Source organism: Mesoplodon mirus (assembly GCF_964341445.2).
Source record: "Mesoplodon mirus genome assembly, chromosome: 5".
Taxonomy (NCBI): Eukaryota; Metazoa; Chordata; class Mammalia; order Artiodactyla; family Ziphiidae; genus Mesoplodon; species Mesoplodon mirus.
In genome coordinates this window covers 23,167,202-23,173,201 of record NC_138980.1, presented here as the reverse complement: position 1 = coordinate 23,173,201, position 6,000 = coordinate 23,167,202, and positions in this window count along the sequence as shown.

Sequence of the window (6,000 nt, the reverse complement as noted above, 5' to 3'; positions counted from 1 at the left end):
CGCCCTTGTCCTGTTTTTTTGATGGTTCAGGCATTCATAGTTGGCAGTACATTGTCTCCCAAGCTCCAGGGTACACATTTCAAACTCTGAATGGCTCAATTGAGTATTTTTCCCCATATTTGAAATAGGGGTCAGACACCACACACTCTCAAAAACCTCCCACAAGGAAGTGGGATGGGACTTAACAGCATAGCATTTTCCAAAAATCCCTTTCTTATCTCCACTTTTAATATTTTTATACTTTCAAAGTGGCTGAGAATGTTTACGTTCATAAAACTGGTCTCCATAATTTCTTCTACAAATCCTTCATGGTGATCTCATAACTCAACTTGTAACATGACATCGATTGTCCTCAGTTGAAACTGACACTAAAATATTTCCATTCTATTACTCCATCACATGAGTTTTTCATAAAGTTAAATTTATTTAATAAAAAAGACTCCTCCTTAAGATTATATCTTTCTTGCTTTTTCGTGGTGTGAAAAATTTCTTTTTAATGAAATCCTAGGGATAGTGTACTGTGGTTCTTTTTATAATGTGCTTCCTTGATAAAATAAAGACTTGGCCACTGACTATGTTGGCCCTTTATTTGATTTTTAACTTACAGGTTGATTTGTAGATGACTTGAGATTATTAATATAGGTTAGCACCCTAATTTTCTTTTAAGTATGAAAATTAAAAACCTGAAGTGACAAAACAAACTTCCCAAGCAAACATAACAATTAAGTGACATATTCAGGACTAGTGCAGAAAACATATTTTTCCTGACTCCCAGTCCAGTGCTCACTCTACTATAAATATTCATTTAAAGAGCTAGGTAGATTGTTTCAAAAATAAAGTCTAAACTAAATAGAGGCCAATTACAAAAGAGAAAGCTTGAAAAATGGTGATGATAATGATACAAATAAAAGCGAACACATATGGGTCTTAAAATGTGTCAAGCACAGAGCACCTGCCTAAGATGAACTCATTTAATTCCTACAACAGCTCTATGACATAAGCACGGTTAATATCCCCATTGTACAAATGAGAAAACTGAGGCATAGAGTGGTTTGTAGCTTACCTGTGTACTCCAAGCTTATGATGCCCTTAACCACTATAATTTACAACAAACTCCTGATGAAGAGTTGGCTATACCTAATCTGGAAACAATTTCCATTTATTAAAATAAAACTACAGAAAGTTAGCATAAAAACCATTAGTTAGAAAGATGGAATTTTAAAAAGCAAAGGAAAAAATGAATATCCGAATGAACTTTTAAGACAGTTATAAAATATAATTAATTATAGGAAAAATGTATAGAGGGATCTGAAAAATATCAGGAGACTATAAATGAAAATGGTCCACTAATAAAATTTTAACAGGTCATAATTTGTATTTCCATATTCTTTTCCTATGAAACCTTAGATTTTTTAAAAGTCTACCATGTGTTAAACTTCACATACTTATAATGTAGGATTTTAGAGTCAGATGATATTTCCATTAAAGACTTCATATTCCATGAGTTCAATACAATCTACTTACAATTTGTTTCAAGCTTTCAAGTTCTAAAAATACATGCTTTTATGAAGATTTTAAATCAGTTGGTAAAATAGGAGGCAGTCACATAAGGTTCATAGTTTCTGCTGTGCATGGTTTTCCTTCCCCCACTTTTCTTTTCTTTTTTTTTTTTTGTAAATAGCATAACAACTTGATCTTAAACACTGACACTGTACAGGCTTTGCTAGACTGTTTTTTTCCAATTTAAACAAAACGTAAGACAGAGGAGATATTTATCTTTGAAGAGTGGTTCTCACCATTGAGACATCGCCTTATTCTCTGTTACACTCCAGGAGTTCTAGATGTAGGCAAAAATATATGGCAGGGCTTGAACAGCATATTTCAGTGAAAAGAATTAATTACCCACGGAGTCAAAGATTGCTTGGAGCAGAATGAGAGACTTTGGGAAGCTTTCCTATAGAGTTACAATGCTGAGAAACAGACTCCATGTTGAGAGGCTTGTCCATATTATATTTTACCTAACCTTTGGCTGAAACCATATTCAAGCAACGTTACCTTATTATCCCTAAAATGTTCTGAAATCATGTTTTGTTTTTTTTTAACTTGCCTCTAGCTAAATATAAATTTTTTTGGGGGTCCAGAATAAAACAAAAATATCCCAACAGTATGTCTGTCCTTGGTTTCTCCATTACAGATGAGAGTTTAATTCTTTCATCAATTTGTATTAAATTTCATCAGAGTAAGAATTATTTTTTGAAACAAACTAACAGTGAAATGCCTTTCAAAATACTGTTTTGGCTTAGAACTGTCATTCTTTAAGCTTAATAGCCCCAGGGCTGAAAAGTTACACTACTATTACAGCTGTTTGGTGTAACATTCAAATAATGTTTGCTATTGATTTAGAAGATTCAAACAGCTTAGATTTTGTTCCCTTTCATTTACATTCTTAGCATCAAAGTGACAGAGTGTCAGGGTAGTACAGTAAAGCAATTAGAAAAAAAAATTAACTCTGCTGACCATAGGATCTAGTTTTCATTGCTATGGCTGAGCAAACTTTGTGTGTTCACCACTCATCAGTAAATAGGAGAATGCCATTCGTTAACCCGAAAGAACAATGAATTATTCTGACAGTTCATTCATATGGAGAAGACCTTGGCTAAAACAGAGATGCAATGCGCTCCCTGTTGACTAAGGCCTCTTTTGTAAAGACTTAACCTTGTGTTACTTAATAAAATTCCATACTGATATGGGTCAGTATACTATGAACATCTGAGAGCAGGAATAACACTTTAATAGAAGCATAAAAAAGAGCCCGCTTCTTTCTATTTCACAAAATTGGAGTAGGAATTAATGAGATAATGTGTGTAAAGCAATTTGATCTCCTGAGGGAAAGACATTAAAATATTATGAAAGCATTATTACTAATAATTATTCCAGTTGACTTATGTGTAAAGGGTAGAGGAGTCTGACTCTTCGGGTAGCATAATTACATAGGGAACAGGTTTATTTATTTATTTATCTGCTCTCCCCAAAGAGCAAGAAGTTAATTGTGTTTTGAACCTAGAAGACAAGATTGTGACTTAGACATGGTAAATGGTTCACGTGAGCAGCTACTGAATAGACAGTCAAAATGTGGTCCATCTGATTCTTTGGGGTGGAATGTTGGGAGTTAATATGTAAGCAAGGGAAACTTCCAAGCAATGAATCATTATCTTCTAAATAGTGTATAGAGGTTAGAAAACGTTTATTCCCCCAGAAAGAAGAGTGTTAACAAGTACATTCCCCCAACCCCTATCACCAGGCTATTTCATGACCTTGGCTATTTAGTATGAAATGCAAAAGTTTAAATAAGAATTTACTTTTAATATTGTCTGCCATCAGCCAGAATCTCTTACTCTAGCAATGAGAGGCATAAGCAGGGACAAAATAAAGAACTCTCTCGTTTTTTTTTTTTTTTTTTTTCCAGCCGACATTAACTAGCATTCTGACTTTAGTCAAATACATTTGTTCATTTATTCATAGAATATATACAGGCATATCTACTTTGTTTTAAACATTGTGCAAGACTTTAGGGGTACAGGAGAAGGAGATATAAATTTTCAGGATTCTGGGAGAGAGAAGTCAGGCAGGACCTCACACAGGTGGTAGCAGTTGAGTCTTGGTGTAATAGAGGTGGCTGAGGTTCATTTGAGCCATAAATTCAGGAAAGTGCAGTCAGTTATGGCTAGAGCATAAAGACCTTGAAGGGGAAAGGCAGAACACGAGGCTGAAGCGACAGTATGGGCCAGCCAACATCAGTCAGGACGGCTCTGGGGAGGAGTCTGAATACTATCTGGATGGCCAGTGATTCTCAATAGAGGATGTGACATGTCACACTGAGAGCAGGCCAACCTCTTCCCCACTGCACATATTCTCAACTCACTGTAGTCAGCCACAAGTATTGATTCAACTGACAATTTGTAATATCTTTAAGTGTATCTAAAAAGACAATAGGAGCCATCTAAGGATTTTAAGCAGACAAATCACTTGTCAGGTCTGTGCTTTACCCTATATACTTCTATAATTAAATACACAAGAAGAATACTGTTTGCACAGTTGTATCCCTCCAATAGTAGAGGGTACCCCTTCACAAATATGTTTTCTGGATTGGTCTCCAGTGCTTCTCAAAATTTCAATGTGTGCTTTTATTTCCCAATAATGCTTTTGATCCTAATAATAATTAGGTATATGTGTACTATATGAAAAGATAGTTACAGTAAATATATATTAACAAATGATCCAAACTTCATGTCCAGAAATTCTAAAACTTCAGAGAAATTTTCTAGCCTACAATCTCTGGTTTGTATATCACAACTGAAATCATCAATAGTTATCAATCCCTTGGCACATTTATCTTCTTGGCTTTATTTAGTTTCTTGATTATAGAGGGAAAAGGACAAGGAATGAAAAATTGAAGCTGAAGATCATAATTCTATTCTCAGCAAAGCAACTTACTAGCCATGTTACCTTGAGACTGTTAATTGAGATAACAGTGCCTGCCTGGCTTAACTTTTACAGGTTTTACCAGTAGCATGTGAGACAATGAATATAAAAGTCATTCGACAACATGTAAGCATAGCAGACAAAAGGATTTAGCAGACAAGGCTTAACTGGACTCCCCAGTTTGATTGAAGAAGGGCCACAAAGTGCCAAGTGTTCAGAAAACTGTGAGTGGGGTCAGGACCTAGCAATGGCAAAGAAATTTGGGTGTCAAAAGTGAACTGCATATTTTACAGTGTCTTTCAGAAGCTCAGCTGAAAATCACTCTCTTATAGAACAACGTGATGGAGTTTCATGAAAGAAACTTTTTTCAATGTATAAATTCATATCAAACAAAGGATACACAATTAAGCCTTTATAAAATATATTTCATAAATAAGACTATTAGAGGTGAAATCAGGATAAGTCACAGAAATTAAAAATACCTTCTCTTTGTGCTATTTATATTGACTGAGTTCTTTGTGAGCCTTCTTTTATTTATCTCTGTATTCCTAAAAATGCATAGTACCTGGCTCTTAGTAGTTATGTAATTGATTTTAAGTAAATTAATACTTAAGACAGCTTTCTGACATAGGTATAAAGTATCGTAAATACTAAGTGAACTAAACAAAAGAATCCAATTTTTCCAATATTATACCTAAGTATATCAACCTACTATCCTGCAAAAAAACTGTGATATACAGTTTTCAATAAGAATTTAAAATAAACATGAATGACATTAAGCTTAGTTTATATGACTGTTTAAAATGGAGGTAAAAATGGGGGTAAAAGTGATTAAATAAGCATCAGTTTAAAATATTTTATACCTTAAAAAATCATTTCTGGCATCTTTCTAGAACAGAGAAGATTCTATATGCATATGACAAAAAATTAAGAGTTGAAGGTTTCCCAGTTAAGCCCTTTATAGAGCATTGTGAGAAGAAAAAAAAAAAAAAAACAATCAAATAATTGCCCTCCCTATGGTCAAGAAAATGCCTAAAGGGAACAAAACAATGATTAAAAAATAATAAAGTTTCTTGCAACAGACCAAAGATAACCCAGGACATAGAAAGCAATTGTTTCAAAATTAGTTTGCTCTTAAATATATATTTAAAAACCCTGAGAAGGGAAGCAAAGATTGAAAATTTAATTTCAAGTGGGAAAAATATACGAATGCCTATTCCACAGAAAGCATTGTATCTTCTACTGGAAGAAACAATGAAGAAAACTACACAGCCATTTCCTTCAAGGAACTCAAATCAGGTAAATTATTTTCATACAGGTAAACAAATAGCTATAATATGAGAGAATCTATTAAGTACTGTAGGTATAAAATACTATGGGCTCTCAGAAAGATGAAAAATTAAGCTTCCCTCTCAACCCAATTTCTATTATGTTGAATTTGTTTTGTTTTCAGTCTATTTTACACACTATTCCTAAACAATCTTATACATTCCCATAGTTTTAAATAACATTTATAGT